This window comes from Pinus tabuliformis, chromosome 7 (assembly GCF_031772625.1).
Source record: "Pinus tabuliformis cultivar Carrire ecotype Pingquan chromosome 7, CPIR1, whole genome shotgun sequence".
NCBI classification, from domain to species: Eukaryota; Viridiplantae; Streptophyta; class Pinopsida; order Pinales; family Pinaceae; genus Pinus; species Pinus tabuliformis.
This window is the reverse complement of record NC_142293.1, coordinates 743,690,245-743,710,993: the sequence shown is the minus strand read 5'-3', so window position 1 is coordinate 743,710,993 and position 20,749 is coordinate 743,690,245. Positions and strand designations below refer to the sequence as shown.

Here is a 20,749-nt window from a genome sequence, read left to right as displayed (position 1 = left end):
CTTAAAAAAAAATTGCCCCCTTTATCAAATAATAAGCTCATTTTTTTAATTAAATAATTAAAAAACCTTTAATTAAAATCTTAATTTTAAACTTAAACTCCACTCCAATTCATTAAAATCAACAATTTAACCCAAAAAACCTTTAATTAAAATCTTAATTTTAAACTTAAACTCCACTCCAATTCATTAAAATCAACCATTTAACCCGGAATACGCAACAGCCTCTGCGGCTTACCACAGGCTCCTTACGTCACTTCCTATTGAGCCAATACTGAGGAGGAGGTCGAGTTTGAGAGCAAATATTGCGCGGGATAGTGTCCCCAAAAAAGAACATGCAGATTCAACACGACAAATTTATCACTCGCGTTGATAAAGCGCAGATTTAGTCATAGGAACCGGTCAAAGGTCGAACTTTTTGAAAAGCTCATTACGTCATCAAGACCTCGAGTGATGGTCAACAAACTTCTATGGAGCTGCCAAGAAGATCTAGGGTCAAGATCAACTTCAATGTAGCACAGGTTCCTTCTGCGCACCACAGGCCGCTCACGCTGGCTGCTTAGGCCACAACAGCAAAGAAAAAAAATGTTGCAAGCACGGGTGTACTTACCACACAAACAACATCAACTATTTCACTTTGGAGACACAGATGAGGTTGATGAGTTCTCAGAAGTGGAGTCGCAGCTTGAAGAAACGCTTCTACAGTGCTCTACGGTTGTCGAGGGTAGTGTATGCGCACATCTGATCTACCTCCTCATCCAAATCCGCCTTGTCTCAGTCGGCCTCAGTCGACCTCTCCAGCCAGAAATCAACCTTTCTTTGTTATCTCTGCGGTTCTTCGTCTCTTCAATGCCGGAATTGAGTGTACTTCAACAGGTGGAGAGCTTGTTAAAAACGGTCTGGCCCGGCATCCTCTTCTTACATGACAGCGATCCAAAACTCGTCCACTGGATTCAAAAAACGAGAAACTGCATCGCCTCACACGTAGTCAGATATGGAAACTCCTCACGCAGCAGATTAATCGCAGAGGCTTCCTCCTTTTCACCGCAGACTCCACCTCACAGGCAGCCTTCACCGCAGACTTTACCAACATAAACTTCTCACACAGTCGGCGCTCTTTCAGCATGGCAGAGCCGCATCATTCCAGAAATAAAAACGCGTAAGGCAATCACTATCCCGCGCTGATCAGCGCCCAATTGCTTTTAAAAAATGCACATAGATCTTCCTCCCAGCATTTAGTATAACTCCTCCACCCAGGGTTACAGGCAGTCGTCAGCCTTGTAGCACTCAGTCTTGCCCTGTAGCTCTGATACCATGTTAAACACAGAAGAATCAAATTTATTAATTAAACTTGATCAGCTCACAGCACCAGGTGGAGACGGTAGAACTCACTCTGCATTACAATCATTACATGAGGAATATATAATTCACACACAATTAGAGAAGTTAAAACAATACCTTAGAAATCAGGAACAAACTCATAATATAAGGTTTAGTTGAACCGTCACTCCATTAATACATTTCATCATTAATCTCAACAATAACTTATGTGTTGAGGAGCTTCGTACAGGACTACATAGTGTATTCAAATTCTAAGAAGGAGAACAAGCAGGAAAATTTGAGGATGTTCAACCTATCAATAGGATTAAGCTTTTACAAAGCCTAATCAAGGACTTAATACCTGAATCATGTAAATTGGGTATGGAAGTAAAGGAAACATCCTCCAACGGAGTACAATTATTTAGAAACCGTACAAACCCTAGATTTGAAATGCATTCCTGTGGTTGGTCAGGGTCCCTAATGATAAAGTAACTAGGTTTTTAAAGGATTTGGAGGCCAATGAGAGATATTGGTCCTCCAATTAATCCATGCTCTTAGAGAGATGATATTTAAGTGTTTGACATGTTTGAAGCGAGAAATGAGAGAAGGGGAGGTACACGGGACCTGATTGTAAGCTTTTGGGTTTCCTGCACTTTGTTCCAAACTATGCACACCATGGATGCTGAGAGCAGATCCTGCGTTCCTGAAGAGCCATGGATGTTGAGAGCAGATACTGCGGTCCCAATACCCTTGTCAAGATGGGGAACAATATCTCCATGTTGCTCTCCATTTGAAGCCAAACTCCATGCTGCTCATCGACCGAGCACATACAAAGAGAAAAGAAATAGTTTCTGAGAAAGAACTTTCTAATAAAATGGGTAACTCCGCTAACTAAGCTATCCTCGATTCCGCCAGAGAAAGATTTCGCTACAGACACACCAGAAAATAAATAATCAGTTTCCCATCCGCCAAATGTCATGAGAGAGACAAACAGAAATAATTAACTACCCGCCACTCTGCCATCTGCTCATTCTAGAGAAAAATGTCGCTGGACAGACAAACAAAAATAAGTAAGAAATAGAAAAAGTGCAAGTTAAGATGAATTTGATATTTTGTCGCAAACTTACGTCTTAAAACCCCTTGTTGTGTAGAAGTGTTTGTTTATTTTGTGCCAGGTTGATTTCTGATTCATTATCCAATGGTTGTGCCATTAATCCATTGTCATTGTCAGTGTTTCGATCAGTGTGCTATTGATAGGTTTTCTCATTTCCTATTGCCACCTTTTGTCATTTTATGTTTCCAATAATTTGATAAGTCTCTCTGCACATAAACCAAACTTAAAATGAATCTGTGGTAACATTTATTTCTTACTCAGCAGCACCATTGGATAAGGGTGTTCTCTCTGCACATAAACTAGATTCAAATTGAATTTGTGGTAGCGTTTATTTCTTACTCGACGGTAAGGGTGATGTCATATCATAGAAAAAGTAGATCCCAGTAGGAAGATGTAACCTAATACATTTTAAACCGACCATGTTATCATATATTTTGAAAACAATAAATCCTTTTTCTTTGATCTGGAAATGGTTAGTACATAATTTAATTTTCTTAATGGGCTTCCATGAAAGTATAGACTTATATGCGGCAATGTGTTTTTAATTGTTATGTGTGTGTTATAATGAAAGTGTGTTATATGAAAGTGTCTCTTAATTCAACAGTTACATTTATTCCAAATTTGTTGTGGTTATTTATTAGATAATGGACTTAGGCTACCTAGACTATGGTTTCCGGTTGACTTGCCTATTATTTATATCTAATCAGACAAGAGTTTTCGTTTATATACTCAAGTTCTCTTATCTATAAATTGAAGTAATGACTAATAATCACTAAACTGTTTAACTACCCAATGGAAAAGTGTGATGGTTCCATCACACTGCAAATGCATAAGCTACAAGAGTTGAATTCGATGGATTAATAAATTGCTTCACCCATAAACCAATATTATACCATAATACCACTATTAAAACAGTAGTAAATTAATAATTGTTACTTTGAGAAATTAGAAACTTAACAGGTTAATAGAACAAGGTTGCACAATCCAAAATTTCGTAACAGATATGTGGTACCTTGGTTATTAGTGCCCGAAATTATTGTTCTGCCCAAATTCTATTTAGACGATTTGTCTTCATAGAAGAAAATGTACGAGTAAGTCCATAATCTCGTATTTTCTTTCCTTATTTATGATTATTCTATAGAAGTTCGGATTCATTATTACTCATATTATGATTGACTACATTATTAAGCCATACTTTTGCTTGGAAAGTTGAATTGGTTGTAGATATTTCGGTGATAGTTTTACTACATATTGTCTTATCCAATAGTTTAGATTGATAAGAAATGCAGAAGACAGAAGTTTGGACAAACACACGGGAGCTCACAGGTGCAGCAGATCACCAGGAGCTCCACCGGCAAATGCATTCGCTTCACTTATTCATTAATCATCAGGAATTAAATAGATACATAAGCAAAAACAGATTCCTAATTAATAGGAACTGAATGTCAAATAAAGAGAAAATCATAACTACGTAACCTATTCTCCATTAATTTCTAACATCCCCCCTTAATGGAGAAAAGGATTTTTAAACACACCTAAAATGTCCCTAAACAAATCAAACTTCAGTCTTCCTAGTGGCTTAATGAATTGTGGTTCCTGTATCCTTGGACACCGAAGGAGATTGAGATAGCGAATCGAAGGATTCATGCATAGGCGATTGTTCTCCTCTTATTTCTTCAATCATCTTCACAACATGACTCATCTTCGGGCGTTGCTCAGAGGGCACTTTCTATCTCTGGATCACCAGAATGGTTACGAGCCCAATCCCTGACATGACCAACAAAAATTTGTATGACAGATGAGCCTGCTTGAGCTGCAGCTGCTGCTTGAGGAAAACTGTAGACAAATGTTACATGAGTTTGGATGCCTTCGGCTTCCAGCAGTCTTGATGCTTCAATTCCTTGCCAAGTTGCAGGAATTTTGAATAGTAGATGCTCCTGAGGTACCTCCACCTCCTCGTACAATTTCAAAAGTTCATGGACCTTTTTTATGGTTCCATGAGTGTCATAGGCTAAGCGAGCATCTACTTCTGTAGATACTCGCCCCAGTACAACTTTTGCCAATTCAGCTCCAACATTCACCATAGCCTTGTTAAAGATACACGACAACCGATCACTGCCTTCTTTACTGGCATAGCCTTCACTATCAACCATTGCATTTTCTATCACGCTCCCAAACCTGGTCTTGGGAAGGCTACAGATGCCAAGGAGGAGGGAGGAGCTGACAGTAGCTGCTGTTGGTGGAAACCTTTCAAAGTCATCGAAAATCATAGTGTCCGGCACAATCTCACTCAATTCCTTGATCGCCTCCAGCTCTATGTTCTGATGGGCTGTGTTCAGTGATGATGACGAAGAGAAGGAAGAGGAGGCGCCACATAACAAATTTGCTTTTCGCACCCCTCTTGAATTCTGGAACTGGAAATGATGAAGCCTCGTAGGCATGGAAATGGACATCTGCATTCTAATCGCCATGGATTTGCGCGTACCCACTTGGACCAAACTTTCCACCTCTGTCTGGTTTAGATTGACTTCTATCATAGATGTATTGGAGTCTGCATAACTATCTGTACCTGCAGAAGATTCACAAGCAATGCCTCCTCCTTCAGGATGTTCTGGATTGTGAATAATACTGCCATCCTGATTTATCCACGGTGTAGTTAAAATAACACCACTCCCTACAGATGAATCCATTGTGTGGTAATCTGCTTTCAACTTCACATATTGTTCTCTTCGACGTGTTCTGAGAGAATTTCGCTCCGCAAAGCTACTTCGACGGACTGCACCCAACGCTATTTTCATTCTAGTTGTCCAGTCAAGCGGAGTTCTCCCAGGACCACGATGCCACAGATTTTCAGCAAACTTATTTGACGTCATCAAGGCTTGCTGAGGCGTACTTTTCACATCCAACTTGTAGAGTCCTCCTATGCGAATACCTGTAGAAATGGGCTTCATCTGATCCAACAAATCTTTAATAATGCAATAAGATTTAAAAAATTCTACCTTGAGGTCCTGATCTGTAATCTTGGACACAGAAATCAGGTTCTTCTTAATGCCAGGAACATACCATACATCAGATATATTCCTGATCTTACCATCAGGCAGAGTAACAAGGACATCTCCATGTCCCTTGATCTTGTACCCACTATTATCTCCAAGATAGACTTTTACTCTAGTGTTGGATTCTTTAAAATTTCTGAACCATTGCTTTTTACCTGACATATGCGAGGAGGCTCCAGAATCCACGATCCAAATATCTGATTCATCCTCCTCAGTAGCAGTGTCACCCTCGGCCATAAATAGTCTAACATCTAGATTCTGATCTGGGTCTGTATCTGCATCTGCATCTGCCAAATGACCTGCATGCCTTTTCTGATTGTACCTCTCTTGATTTGCCTTCTTCTTGTGACAAAATTTAGCAATATGGCCTATCGTACCACAATAAAAACATTCAGGAGCAGAGTCATTTCTATACGAGGTCATACCTTGTGGTGTCATTTCTGATGTGTTGCCCCTCCTCTGATCAGCCATCGCTCTCCCTTTTGGCTTGATCGCTCTCCCTTTGAACATAGTTTCTTCTAGTTTAGTATGTGGTTGAGAGAATCTCTCAACCACACTACTGTACGTCTAAGATAGAATTCCTATCTTGAGACTTTTGCTTGTATAAATATGTGTGTAATTTCCTTGATGCAATATAATAGAATATTTTTGAGTGTGTGCTATTTTATCTTGGTATCAGAGCTTCAGAGCCCGTAAGGGCCTCTGGCCCTTCCTGGGCATAGGAAAATAAATCATTTATATTAGTGTTAAGTTTGTTTGTCCATCGAGGTGATCTGTGGCAGTATAGTGGAATAGATACGAGCTGCGGAGGAGATCTGATTGCGTAGAGGAGTGCGCGTGGATTGAAGTGGTGCCTTCACAGTTGAGGCCGAGTAAACGTGGCTACAGTGGTAGCGTTCCTGTTAGCTTGGCATCGTGGTATCTCTGTTGCCGGATCTGTGGAGGAGTTGCAGAGACTGAAATGGATAACCTGAAGAGGAGCTGTGGAACGATGTCGTGGATCTGGTGATCTGCAGCCGTGGTGTGTTTGCTAGTCGAGAGAGAGATCCGATCAAGAGCCAGTAGATCGGTTGAGCCGGCGGTGCAGCATAGTCGAGCCGGCGGCGTTGCGAATCTGGTGTGTTGACTATGGAGGCATTGTCCTTCGTACGCTTGGAGTAGGTCGCAACAAGATGCGATTTGGAGTCGACGATTCATTCTAGTGTAGCGCAGCTGGATCTACAGGGTTCTGGTGGATTCAAGGTCGACACTCTTTTCTGGAGTGCTGCGCCATGAAGGAGGAGGTGCATTTTCATTGCTGCATGGTTCTGCGAAGTTGCAATTTGTTGGTGTACTGCGTGCAGGTTGGATCTCTGTGGAGATCGATGAGCAGAGAGTTGACCTGTGCATTGGATTAAAGGTTGGTAGACTATTGCAGTCAGGGGTCTGAGATCGCACTACAGCAGTGGGTTTAGAGATCGTGGGTGACGAAGTGGTGAGATCGAAGATCGTCATAATGAAGTGAAGGCTTCTTAGGTAGCCAGTGAGATCTGCAGCAGTGGCAAATGGAGGCCACTAATGGTGGTTGGTGAGATCTACAGCAGTGGTGGCCGTTGAGGTTGCAGAAGCAACGTGGTCGAGAAGCAGCGTGGTCAAGTGGTGTGGAGGCTACGTGGAGGGCATTGTTTGTGCCTTGTTTGCTCGGAGGGCATTGATGGTGCCTTATTTGGTATCTGTTGTCGATGGATGGTGAGTTATAATGGTTGTCGATTTGAGAGCCTGTGACTGCTGAGTAGTTAAGCCAACAGTTGCAGCGTGAAAGCAGTTCTAGTGCTGCATAGGACTAAGCCTGGAGTGCTGTTGGTAAAAGCTCTAGAAGGCTGCACAAATCAAATCTAAAGAGGCAGATCTGTTTGTTGTATTGTTCCTAGCTACGTGGAGATGGATGCTTCCCAAATTTGAACGATCTGAGTTGTGCCATTACAATGGGTAGTAAAGGAGTGCCGTGGAAAGAGTGTTGGAGAATGTTGGAGCGCTGGTTTCTCTGGGCAACCAGCAGAGGAATGATCAGTTCCTGTCAGGGCCATGGGCATGTCAATGGCCAAGACGTGAAAGACAGCAATGAGTTCCTTGTTGACATTCTTGGTGAACGCTTAACACAGAATGGGCATTTGGTTGCTTTGGATTGTGGAGTAGGCATTGGGAGGGTCACAAAGAGCTGACTTCTAAAGCATTTTCATGAGGTGGATCTGGTAGAACCTGTTTCACATTTTCTGGAAAAGTGCTCCTGAAAAGATGAAGGTTGGCAGTCAGTCCAAATCAGTGGCAAATCATTCTGTGAATTTTTACTGTATTTCTCTGCGGGAATTCACCCTAGACGAAGGCAGATATGATGTTATATGGATTCAATGGTGTATTGGTCACCTTACAGATGCTGATTTCGTTGCATTTTTTTTTAATCGAGCCAAGGCGGGATTATATATATACAAAACGAAGGCCCAGAAAGGCTTTCCTCAAAGAATTGTATCCAGTCAAAATGTATGCGTTGACAACAGAGCCACCTGCAATCGTGCAAGAGGTTTCCCATGAAAGAAGATCAAAGAGACGAACTAAGAAATCCCCAATCATGTTAGCAGGACTGGTTGCGAAAGGTGCTCAGTGATCATTAAGAGCAATGCAATCAGAGTGATGTGCAGGCATTGATCAACTTCAAGTAAACTGTTAGCAGTTCGAGTCCTCTGCATTGGGAAGTCAACAAGAGTTGCTGCGTGGAGAAGAAAGCAGCATTGGTAAAAAAAAAAATTGTGAGTTGTTGGTGAGTGCGGATCTCTTCAACGTTCTTGATGCCTTGCTACTACGCCAGTCTACTACATGGTTTGTTTGCTGTTTGCAATTCACTAGTATGTTTGGTGCAGATCAAAAGTGTTGCCATGATGTCATGTTGTATATTGTTTTAAGAATGGTCATGTGAGTAATGTAAATCTGGTTGAAAGAATTAATTTATTTATTGTGACATTTAGCTTGGCAAACTATTGTCACGAGTATAAATCTATGTTGGAATTTTCCATTCCAACAATAGACAAATTTATTTGCAGGAATGTTCTACTACCAGATACGATGATGACATGACAATGAAAATGGCATCAAAGAATAGTGGTTGGAGCTACATGATGATCGCATTTGTGTGATTAGGGGAGTAGATTGTGATGGAAAGTAGCGAGCACGAGGCAACATGCTTGAGAGTAGTGACTAGCCTTGATACTGTAGGGGAAGTGGCATTGTTTCTAGGGGAGTAGATATTGAAACGCAACAGAGGAATGGACCGTGGAGTCCTGGATTATTGTTCTTGAAGGGAAAATTGTGTTCTCTTCATATGGATGTGTGCCTATGTATGGATCATCAATGTTTGAATGCACTACATTGAGTCCAGGTGAAAAGTCGTCAATCTGTTTCTTTATCAGCAGACCCCTTATAGGTATCATTGGTGAAAAATGGCTACTGGTATGTGTGGGAAATAATCATCTTTGGGCAGAGATAGAGAAATTAAATTTGAAGAGTTTATGTTGTGTTTTCTTGGAATCATGTTTAAATATTATTGAGCCTTATTGAGCCTAGCTAACTCAATGCAGGCAAAGTTATTTTGTTAGAATTTGCAACTCTGATGAATGACAGGTTAAGCATGGAGTTCCAAGAAGTTATTTGAATAGACAAGGATACCCAAGATGTGAACAATGATCAGATGAGGTAAAGCAGCATCAACAACGTTTATGGTGGACAACAAAATACATGTTTGTTTGAGTTAGTGTGGTTTGTGGAATAGACTCCCTAACATGTTATAAACAAGTCCAGTTGTTGTAATGGTCATTGTATGTACCCAAAAACTCCAAAATGTTGAATGAAATGTAAGCCTTTTAAAGGTATTTGAAAGTTCGTGGTGATCTTAAAACCACTTTGTAATGGATTGCCTTTGTGGCTGGTTAGTGGTTAGCCAGAAACCATCCATAGAGCCTTAGTGGCTACAGGATTTGCTTGGTGGTGGTAGATCGGACTTGCCCGGAGGTGGCACATTTAAGTTCCGGATTTGCCCGGTGGTGGTAGATCGGACTTGCCCGGAGGTGGCACATTTAAGTTCCGGATTTGCCCGGTGGTGGCAGATCGGACTTGCCCAGTGGTGGCATATTGCCTGAGTGGCTAACGTGTACACGGGAGCTTTGTGCTCGTAGGAGCAGGTGGACTGCAGTAACACCTGGCTCACGGTCTCAGATATTGGTGTGTCTGAGCATAAGAGGGTCGACACACTTTTCTATCTGACAGTTGCATCGAAAGGCGCAATCAGCGCAACTGTTTGCGATTGTTATTTGGACATGAATATTTGGCTTAGAAAGGCACTGATCTCTCTTTGTTTTTGGAAGTTCTGCACATGCAATTCGCCCGATGGTGGTGGATTTGTAGGTACATATATGCAGTGATAATGGTCGACAGAATCATGTATGCAAAGGACATCCTACAGGACTAGCGGTTGCAGCGATTGGTACCCATACATTCCGGTGGATGGTTGCTCTTTTATATGGACGTCGACATATTTTTTGTTATGTTTGACCACAACCAGACTTTGTGAATCACTAGCATGACAAGTAGTCATTAAGGGGGGGAGTTAGAAATAATTAATTCCTACTTGTCTATGGTTGTAATTCTCCATTTGAGGAGTTTGTTCCTACATAATAGGAATTAGCTAGAATATAGTTTCTCCTAGTTTAGTGTGTGGTTGAGAGAATCTCTCAACCACACTACTGTACGTCTAAGATAGAATTCCTATCTTGAGACTTTTGCTTGTATAAATATGTGTGTAATTTCCTTGATGCAATATAATAGAATATTTTTGAGTGTGTGCTATTTTATCTATGCATATTTTTTAACTATTTATTTCACACTGCTTTTTGTTATAAGAAATGCATCCAAATTGTTACAAAGCATAGCATCATGCAAAATTATGATCTACACTAAAGCTAAAATTTAATTATATCACACTATTCTAACTAAAAATCCAAAACATTACCTTCCTAAACCAAACCATTATTATGTGCCAACATACATTAATACTTGCTGCATATAAATTATTTTTTATTTTCAAGAGTAAAGGAAATATAAGCATTTTTCCTATACCTCATCAAATTTAAGTTTAAAACTACAATTATATATTTAAATTTAAATAGTTCAAATTGTATATTTTGTCAATAACTAATCAAATTTAACATTAAAACTACAATTTAATTATATCACATTATTCCAACTGAAAATCCTAAACCAAACCATTATTATGCGCCAATGTGCATTAATACTTGCTCCATAAATAAAGTATCAATTTTTTTTGTTTTTGTTAATCATGTCACTCAATCAGTGAAAAGGCTAAACAATATTGAGATAGTAGGGACATGTCTTTTGGAATTTTTTATTTTTTAAATAACAAGAAAATATATGAATGTTTTAGGTTTAAAAATAATTTAAGAATATTTAAGGGAATGGTCAACCATGTTTTATAAAATCAATCATACTTAACCATGATCAATAATGGTCAACCATGGTCCAACATCACATTGTGAAAAATATTGTCTCAATATGAAAAGAAAACAAGGTCAACCATGGTCCAACATCACATTATGACAAAAATTATCTCAATATGAAAATCAACCATGGTCAACCATGGTCCAACATCACAATGTGACAAGGATTGTCTCAATATGAAAATCAACCTTGGTCAACCATGTCTATTTTAGGGTTTAAATATTTATCTTATGTTTTATATACCTTTGGTTTAAAATATATCCCTTAGGTTCAATATTATTCCCTTGCTTCAATCGTCGTCGAGCATGGTCCAACGTCACATTGTGACAAAAATTATCTCAATATGAAAATCAACCATGGTCAACCATGTTTATTTAACAATTTATAATATTTATCTTAGTGTTTATATATCTTGGGTTTATATTATTCCCATGGGTTTAATTTTATTCCGTTGGGATTTTAATCCCTTGGGTTTTTATTATTAATCCCTTAGGTTTATTATTCCTTTAGGATTATAATATCGTTCATGGTCAACCATGGTAAAAATTGGTTGACCATGGCCAACCATGTTTTATAAAATCAATCATAGTCAACCATGGCCCCACATCGCATTGTGACAAAGATTATCTCAATATGAAAATCAACCATGGTCAACCATGGTCCTATGTCGCATTGTGACAAAGCTTGTCTCGATATGAAAATAAATCATGGTCCAACATCACACTGTGACAAAGATTGTCTCAATACTAAAATCATCCATGGTTAACCATGGTCAAATATGTTTATGTTAGTGTATATAATATTATTCCCTTAGGTTTATAATCCCTTGGGTTTTTAGTCTTAATTCCTTGGGTTTATTATTTCTTTGGGTTTATAATATCAACCATGGTCATTCATTGTCAATCATGATCCAATGTCATATTATGACAAAGATTGTCTCAATATGAAAATCATTCATGGTCAACCATGATCCAACATCGCATTGTGACAAAGATTCTCTTGATATGAAAATAAATTATTATCAACCATGGTCAACCATGTTCCAATGTCACTTTGGGACAAGGATTGCCTCAATATGAAAATTAACTATGGTCAACCATGGCCAGCCATGTTTATTTTAGTGTTTACAATATTTATCTTAGGGTTTATATACCATGTTTTTATAATTCTAGTCCCTTTGACTTAATATTATTCCCTTGGATTCATAATCTCTTGGGGTTTTAGCATTAATCCCTCGGGTTTATTAATCTAAGGGCTTAACCATGGTTGAGCATGGTCCAACGTTGCTTTGTGACAAAAATTGTCTCAATATGAAGATCAATAATGGTCAGCCATATTTATTTAAGGGTTTATAATAGTTATCTTAATGTTTATATACCTTGGGTTTATAGTATTCCCTTGGGTTTTTAGTATTAATCCCTTGGGATTATTATTCTGTTGGGTTCATAATATCAATCATGGTTAATCTCGGTCAACCATGATGAACCATCATGAACCCTGTTTTATAAAATCAATCATGGTCAATCATGCTCAACCATAGTCCCACATTGCATTGTATTGTTTCAATATGAAAATCAACCATGGTCAACCATTGTCTAGTTTCGCATTGTGACAAAGATAGGCTCGATAGGAAAATCAATCATGGTCAACTACAGTCCAACATCGCATTGTGACAAGGATTGTCTCAATATGAAAAACCAACCATGGGCTACCATGTTTATTTTAGTGTTTATAATATTTATCCTAGGGTTTATATACATTGCGTTTATAATATTAGTCTCTTAGGTTTACTATTATTCCCTTGCAATAATAATCCATTGGGTTTTAGTATTAATCCTTTAGGTTTATAATATCAATCCCTTGGGTTTAGTTTAGTGTTTATAATATTATTCTTTCTAGTTTAATATTATTATTTTGGGTTTATAATCACTTGGGTTTTTGGTATCAATCCTTGGATTTATTATTCCTTTGGGTTTATAATATCAATCATAGTCAACCATGGTTAATCGTGATCAACCATGGTCCAACATCGCATTGTGACAAATATTCTCTCAATATGAAAATCAACTATGGTCCAATGTTGCATTGTGACAAAGATTCTCTCGATATGAAAATGAACCATGGTCAACCATGGTCCAATGTCACATTGTGACAAGGATTGTCTCAATATAAAAAATCAAACATGCTTATTTTAGTGTTTATAATACTTATCTTAGGGTTTATATTCCTTGGGTTTATAATATTAGTATTTTGGGTTTACTATTATTCCCTTAGGTTCATAATTCCTTGGGGTTTTAGTATTAATCCATTGGGTTTATAGTATGAATCCCTTGGCTATATTAATCTAAGTGTTCACTTGTTATCATGTATGGTCCAACATTGCATTGTGACAAATTTTGTCTCTATATGAAAATCAAACCCTAGGAATATGAACCCTTATATTAATAAGGCCAATGGATTGATATTGTAAACCCAAGAGAATAATATTAAACCCCATGAATATTAATGCTTGGATTTGTAATATTAATAATCTCTTGGCTTTTTAATATTAATCCTAAGGTTTTTTTATTTTAATTCCTTTGGTTTATTATTATTCCATTGGATTTTCAATATTTATTCCTTGGTTTTTTAAATCCTTGGGTTTATTAATTCCTTGGTTTATTGATCCTTTGGGTTTATAATATTAATCACAATGGTTTCTTAGTTCCTTATGCTTATAATATTAATAATCCCTTGAGTTTATAATTCCTTGACTTTATAATCTTAGAGTTTTTTATATTAATCTTAGATTTGATATATTAATATATTAATTTAGCACAGTAAATTTGTAATATAACATATATTAAGTTGACGACTATGGTGTACATGAACCAAATTTTTTAATGTGATTGTGCTAGGGTTTATATACCTTGAGTTTATAATATTGATATCTTGGGTCTAATATTATTTCCTTTGGTTTATAATCCCTTGGGTTTTTAGTATAAATCTCTTGGGTTTATTATATCAATCCCTTGGGGTTATTAATCTAAGGGTTCATATTCGTAAAATATAATGTTATTCATTGGGTTTTTAATATTAGTCCTTGAGTTAAATATAAATATTTGAGTTTAATTAATTAATAATAATTAATATAAATTATAAAAAAAAAATATTTATATTATTATCTATTTATATTAATGATTTTATTAATAATTTTATTATTAATAATGAATGAAATAAAAATGAATTAATCAATGGAATAATATGAATTAATTAATTATTAATATTTATTAATTAATGTCAAGTCCCACTAGCACAACTGATTGCGGATGGGTCACGTTAGTAAGGTGACCTGAGATCAAACCTCACGGTGATTGGTTGTGCTCGGTGCTAGGGGGAGGAGTCATGCTAAAAAATCCATTTAGCTAAGGGTCGATGTGGTCTAGTTCGAGTGTGATGCCTTGGTGACTTTGACAGCTTAAATGCTCCTGGGTCATCATTCCTCAAGCCACAGGTCAAGGCTAAAGGATCACAGACAATTGACAAAAAAAAATTGTAATGCTATTAATAATAATAATAATACGTCACATTTACTAATGTGGTTGTGCTAGTTATATATTATAATAACAATATTTAAGGTTTATAATAAAAATATTTTTTAGATTATTAATTTTAGGTTATATTATTATATTAATTTTATAATAATATTAGGTTTTGTATCTTTATAGGAAAGGAAATTAATTTTATAATAATTTTACTTTCGTCTTAGCTTTGTTTTTTATATTAAAATAATATTTCATAATATTATTATAAAATATTACTAAAAAGATAATAATATTTAATATTAGATACTATTAATATTAATTATAATAATATATATGATAATAATTTTATATGTTATTTTTAATTTTATTTATTTTATTGTAAATTCTATAATAATTTTAATGTTTATATTAATGAAATTGTTAAAAAATATATTTTTAATGTAATAATAATATTTTATTTCAAATTTCACTATTTTATTATTATGAATGTTATTAATAAAGTTATTAGTAATATTTCCCTCGATGGAGTGCACATGCTCATGTACAAATGGCATGTGCAAGCTCGTCTGTGTCTGCTCCTCTATGTGACTATTAACATCCCAACGATGAACCATTCGGGCATTTACTCTTGAGTGACGATCTCCCTCGCGAGCTCTGTGGATAAATGTGAAGCCTAGCAAGAATTTTACTTCAATTTGGTAGTTTGGGCAATGAATTTGGGTTGTAAGGAGATTGGAAGTGTCTGGGTATGTTTCTATGCACCTCACTGGGGCTTTGACCTTGGGTGAGGAGGGCACAAGACATTTTCAGTTGCTTGGTGTGGATTGGGATATGTCTCCTAGTCTGCCCTTAGGATCTAGGCACTCAAATAGTTGTGGTTTGGTAATTTCTCCCTCACCTCCATTGGCTATAAGCCTTTTTCATTCCTACGACAGTTTCTAGCTCCACTCTTGCTCACAAGGACTCTTTCTTGTCTCCATATGTGTGTGGATTTCCATCTAGTTTCTAGTAATTTGTGTTTTGGGTTCTGGTCCCTCTTTTGGCCTGAAGGTAAAGGCAGTCTCTCAGTCAGCATTCGGGGTTGTGTGTTCTATTTACGTGAAGATTCAGGGTTGTTTGTGGGAATTACTCCATAACCCCGTTTGGGTAAACACATGCCCGTATCACCTTTCTATTAGGGGTGTCGGTCTAGTGTTTCATCCTTGTTTGGGTCAGTGGGTACGTGGTTTTGGACCATTTCGTCTCTTGTACAAGTTCTCTCAAGATCTCTCTGTGGGCTCCCCCTATTGTGAGATGTCAACTACCATGACGAACAAGACGCCAGAACAACGAGGCCATCCTCGTCCCATTGGGGGGTAGCATGCCTAGGCTAGGCATCCCGAGGCAGTCCACCACTCATCCTCTGCCAATTCAACCAAGAAACAGACGACACAGAAGCTATTTATCCATCTAATTCGTCAAGTCACCTAGTGGCTCCCGCCTCCATGGAATCTATTGCCAAGCAGTTGCAGCATATGCAAATTGACATTGACATTCTAAGAGATCAGATGTATGAAGACTGATATGAGATTGTAACATATCTTACTCAGACAGTCATAATGCCATTCTAGAGCAATTGGACAACCTCTGGCACAGTCAACGATGCACTAATGACCACCTTCGTAGCTTGGAGGCACGGGTGGAACATATTGAATTCCACATTCCTGATCGTGTTGGTTACTTTGTAGCCACCCATGTAATGCCCCCTCATCCTCCTCCTTGGTATGTTGCTATCAGTTTTGGTCTCTTTTTGTGTCACTCATAGTATGCTAAGGCCGTAGGGCCCTTCGGAAATAATGTATGAAAACTGTCTATCCTGGTATTCTCTAGCCCCCAATCTCAAAAAGTCTTGTCAGAATAACGGAGCTAGGGTTGTTGAGAGCATTTTTTTTACACAATGATATTTTGAAAATCTAATGAAAGCCATTTTAAACGACAAAAAAATAACATTATTAGTAATATTAATAATATTATTGTTAATATATATTAATAATAATAATAATTCCTATAATTATATATTAATTGAAATTAATATTAATATTGATATTAAATCTTTATTATACACTTTTTAATTCATATCAACCATATTTTCGAAGGAGAGAAATTAAGGAAGTTGTTGATGAATCTCTTAAAATTGGCAAGATAAATATATACAAAGCCCTAGACAAGAGAATCTCTTACACCTCTCTAAGGTAGCTCCTAAAAAATTCTGGAGGTAGATTCTAATTAGGAAAACTAAAGATAGTAATAAAATTGCTTTCCACGACTGGAATTCCTATCTTAAAAAGCTTTATGAATCTCCAAATTTCATGGATAACTTTGAAACCCTGCTCACAACAAAAGAAGTTTTCTCATTAGAAGACATTGATTTTAGGGTTAATTGCTTGGCTAATGGGAAAGCTAAGGACATTGAAGGTTACCAGGTAGAAATCTTAAAAATTGGAGGTCTTGTCCTCATCCCCCACATTCACAAGCTTTTCAATCAAGCGATCAAGCAAGGGTTTCATAAACCATGGACTCAGAGCCTCATTATCCCTATTTTTAAAAGTGGGGATACAAATAACCCCTCTAATTAATAGACAATTATCATCATCCCTCTCCTAGCCAAGTTATATGGTATTATTTTGGAAAGGAAGTCAAGCATATGGCTTGAAAGTGAAGGTAAGTGAGCTAAAGACCAAGTGGGTTTTAGAAAGCAGCACACAACAACATACCACCTTGTTATGCTTAGGATCATTGTGGAGGAATGCCACAATGATAAATCCAATCTCTTTTGTTGCTTTGTGGACTTTAGAAAGGCTTTCGATACAGTTCCTAGAAACAACCTTTGGAATAGATTAGAAGAGCTAAAGGTTCCTTTTGAGTTGAGACCTGTAATATCGGGGTTAAACAAGGTTGCCCCCTCTCCCCTACCCTATTTGGAATTTACATCGACAAGCTAGAAGGTTGTTTAGAGGAAGCAGGATGCGCTGGCACAATCTTAGCTGGGATAGTCATCATCCTTCTTCTCTACATTGACGTATTGTTCTTCTTGCAAGGTGCCCATCTGATCTTGATAAGCAACTTATACTTCTTAAGGATTTCTGCTCTACCATGGGTATGATTGTTAACACTAACAAAACAAAATTTATGATTATCAAATCCAAGAATGACACTTACGCTAATTTTATGTGTGACAATAGTAACCTAGAGGAAGTGTCTTCCTACAAGTACCTAGGAATTGATCTTCATCACAAGCTCAACTGTAACTATAGCATTGAGAAAAAGATTAATAGAGGATGGATAGCTTATTTTGGTCTTGAAAATAATTGTAAAATGACAAACCTTGTAATGTGGGATAGAAATAAGTTCCTCTTTGAAACTTTAGTCACTCTGGTTATCTTATATGGATGTGAGGTTTGGGGTTGTAGCATCTCTAGAGAATCCTGGAGAAATATTGAGCAAATCCAGAAGCGTTTTATAACGTATAACCTCAAAATTAAAAGCAACACACCCTATCCTATTCTCCTTATAGAAGTGGGTCTTCCCCTATCGAGAGCCTAGCTATGACTAGGCTTCTGTTGTACAAGCACAAACTCAATAACATAGGAGACCATAGACTTCCTAAGCTAGCTTTAAATTCCAGCCAAAACCACCTAAGGCTCAAATGAGGTTGGTATAAAGACACCAGAGCCTGGTTAAACCATTGGGAGATCGATGAGAATGTTGCATTGCAAAACATTAATAACATTAAAAATATTGTTACTTCTAAGTTCAAAGAAAAAATGTGGTGTGAGAAAGATTTAGCAGCTAAAAGAAAATTAAGATATTATAAGGAGGTCATCAACCCCACCCTAGAAGATCAAAAGTATCTCTCTGTTTTAACTAGCTTAAAGAAGAAAATTAATATAGCCAAGATTAGAACAAACTCTCATGAGCTCCATAGTGAAACAGGTCGTTGGGAAGTTCCTAAAACACCATGGATGGAAAGGTTCTGCCATCTTTGTGAGAATACGAACATCGAGGATGAAAATCACTTCCTCTTAGAGTGCCCCGCGTACAACCACATTAGATTTCAGTTTCAAAACCTTTGTTGCAATACTAACCTTCCTAGCCTTTTACGTTGTCAAAATTACAGTGAGCTCGGGAGGCTTCTCTCCAAACTTTTTGAGCATAGGAATAAAATCTTAAATCAAACTAAATAATTCATTTCTTTAGGTCCGATAGACCAACATTTGGTCTTAGTGAACGTTAACCACCACCACCACCACCACCGTCGTTATCATACATATGAATAATATTTATTATTCAAATATATTAATCAATAAATATACTAATTAATTTTTATTATAAGTAATATTGGCTAACAAACATGCTCAAATTAAATGAGAAAATATTAAATAAAACATATTGTATAATGTTTATAATTATATTTTACTCAACATTTTTTGCCACCGACTTTAATTCACACATTTATATTTTTATTTAGTTTGATTATAATACTAACGCTTGTGATAATAAGCTTTAGGGTTTTTCGTTTTCTTCCCGCCAAAGTAAATCATCATCTTTTATAATAATATTTCGGCATCTTTATTACATCTTTCTGTCTTTTGACTTCAAAGTTATGAATGCATAGAAATTTGGAATCATAATGCTGGATCCGTGTATCTCCACGTCCATCTATATGTCAAGCTTTGTTAAAATATTTATGGAGACATGAAATGAGAGAGAACGTGTTGTATTTCCTTCAACGGATGTTTACGGCATCTGAAAAGTTACCAGATTTGGGATATAGTGACCCCGCCCTCAGATTTGGGATGTAGGTTGTACGCTTGTAGCTGTTCAACTAACAATTTGATAAACTGAAATGTATCGGTACAAAATTGATCTATCCCACCGATCTTTGGGTAGAGTCAGAGTATTGTACGGGTTGTAGAATGGGGAGGAAATTTTCCTCTGTGTCTCAAATGTGGAGGCGAATTGTGTTGCTTATGGCCATCACAATCCTTACAATATGGGCAAACTACGAGTCTGCTGAGAGAGCAGTGCAGTACGTAGTGGTGGGGAAGGCAACAGGAGTGGAGAGAATAGGAGGGGAGAAGGTTTTCTCTCTTCTTCTCATGGAGGCCACCCATTTCGTACACAATCTCCTCTATGCAAATCCACAATATCCAAGAAACGATATTCACACAGTCGTGTTATCCATCGATAGGAATTACACCGAGAATACAGTGGCTGAAGACAACGTAATCCATATAAGGAGTGGAAGAATGATTTGCTAGAAGAGTTGTTGGGGGAGAGTGTCAGAATGGTGTGGTAAGAATTCAAGTACATTGTTAAAAATAAAATAAAGTTGAAGATTCGCACTGGCCTTCCATTTAATGAAACCCCCTTTGTTTCGGGCACAGACCCCGCTCTATTTTTTCCAGTGCGGTAGTTCGGTCATTTTTACCTAATATTGTAATGTGGTTCTCTCAAGTAATTTGAAAAATGCCGTGTGGGTTGGGGTTTACCTAATATTGTAACACGGTTCTCTCAACTAATTTGAAAAATGCTTCCATTGCTTATATTGTGCGTATGTATACATATGTATGTGTGTCGGGGTTCCTCCTTGAAGGAGGATTTCATGAGATTCTTCTACCCAACCAATAAAGATGACATAGCCAGGATGTAGAATACCAATGCCCTTCCAGGTACTAAAACCACCTCTATTTCGGGCCTTGCAAGTTTCAGTGGAGTTGTCTTCCTCTTTATTTTCTGTATCTCAGAATTCGCCTTGAGTTCGTTGATCATTACTTGACGTTGTATGGCGGTTATAGTATCGTCCCACCATTTTTGAAAGGCGCAAAAACATTGCATTGCGTATTGAATGGTGCGATCTACCTGTCGTTATTGGGTATTGGATGGTGCTATCGACCTGTCGTTATAGGCAACTCCTATTTCAGACCCTATAGCATTATTAATGCTCTGTCTTTACACTTACCTGACAGGAGCTTGACGTCACGGGGACCATTGATCATGGGCATGCATCCATGCATCCATCTCTCGTCACCCAGTTCCGGCAATGTGTGTTCCTGCCCGCCTCCAGGGCCGGTGTTCCTGCCCGCCTCCGGTTTGATGTCTTAATGAGGTTCACCAACCCACGCATTAAGGCTCATAAACTCTCCCAGGATGCATCC

The 20,749-nt window shown here is 37.6% G+C and overlaps 1 pseudogene; it reads left to right on the top strand.

Annotated features, from left to right (window-relative positions):
• The first annotated feature begins 7,451 nt into the window (after positions 1-7,451).
• On the top strand, positions 7,452-8,128 carry LOC149249676 (alpha N-terminal protein methyltransferase 1 pseudogene; annotated as a pseudogene).
• The last annotated feature ends 12,621 nt before the right edge of the window (positions 8,129-20,749 follow it).